This window comes from Nestor notabilis, unplaced genomic scaffold (assembly GCF_000696875.1).
Source record: "Nestor notabilis isolate BGI_N333 unplaced genomic scaffold, ASM69687v1 scaffold23612, whole genome shotgun sequence".
Lineage (NCBI taxonomy): Eukaryota > Metazoa > Chordata > Aves > Psittaciformes > Psittacidae > Nestor > Nestor notabilis.
In genome coordinates, this window is record NW_009918211.1 from 1,144 (window position 1) to 1,590 (window position 447).

The 447-nt window shown below is 63.1% G+C and overlaps 1 protein-coding gene across 1 annotated transcript in view; it reads left to right on the forward strand.

The window, feature by feature from the left end:
- The window catches only part of LIMK1 (LIM domain kinase 1), a gene marked incomplete at both ends in the record, with an annotated part of 5,937 nt that overhangs the window by 384 nt on the left and 5,106 nt on the right, over window positions 1–447 (forward strand). The window lies entirely within an intron of this gene.

Below are 447 nucleotides of genomic sequence, written 5' to 3' on the forward strand. Positions count from 1 at the left end.
GTTTCCTCTTTCACTCCCGGCAGCTTGAGCTGTGGGAGCTCCGAGGAGGACGAGGAGGAAGGTCCCAGGGTTGGGGAGCACAAGGGGTGGCTGGGACCTTGCAGGGGTTCCAGTGAGGGGATGGGGGTGTTGAGCAGAGCAGGGCACAGGGGTGGTCCCCCCATCATGTCCCGTGGAGGATGCTGGTGGCAGTGCTGAGGAAGAGCCACATCCTGAGCGCCAGAGGCAAGTGAGTGGGTTGGGCTGGATGCTGCCCCCCCATGGCCCTCTGGGGATGCTTGGATCCCCCTTCTCTGGGCTGTCAGTGCAGTGAAACTGCTGTGGGGCCACAGCTGTATCCAGCCCCCCACAACTCCCCGGCTGCCCCATGGAAGACCAGCTGCTGGCAGCACGGGGCTCACTGGTGCAAAAACCTTTCTCCTCTTCTCCTCCATCCCCTCCCATTTC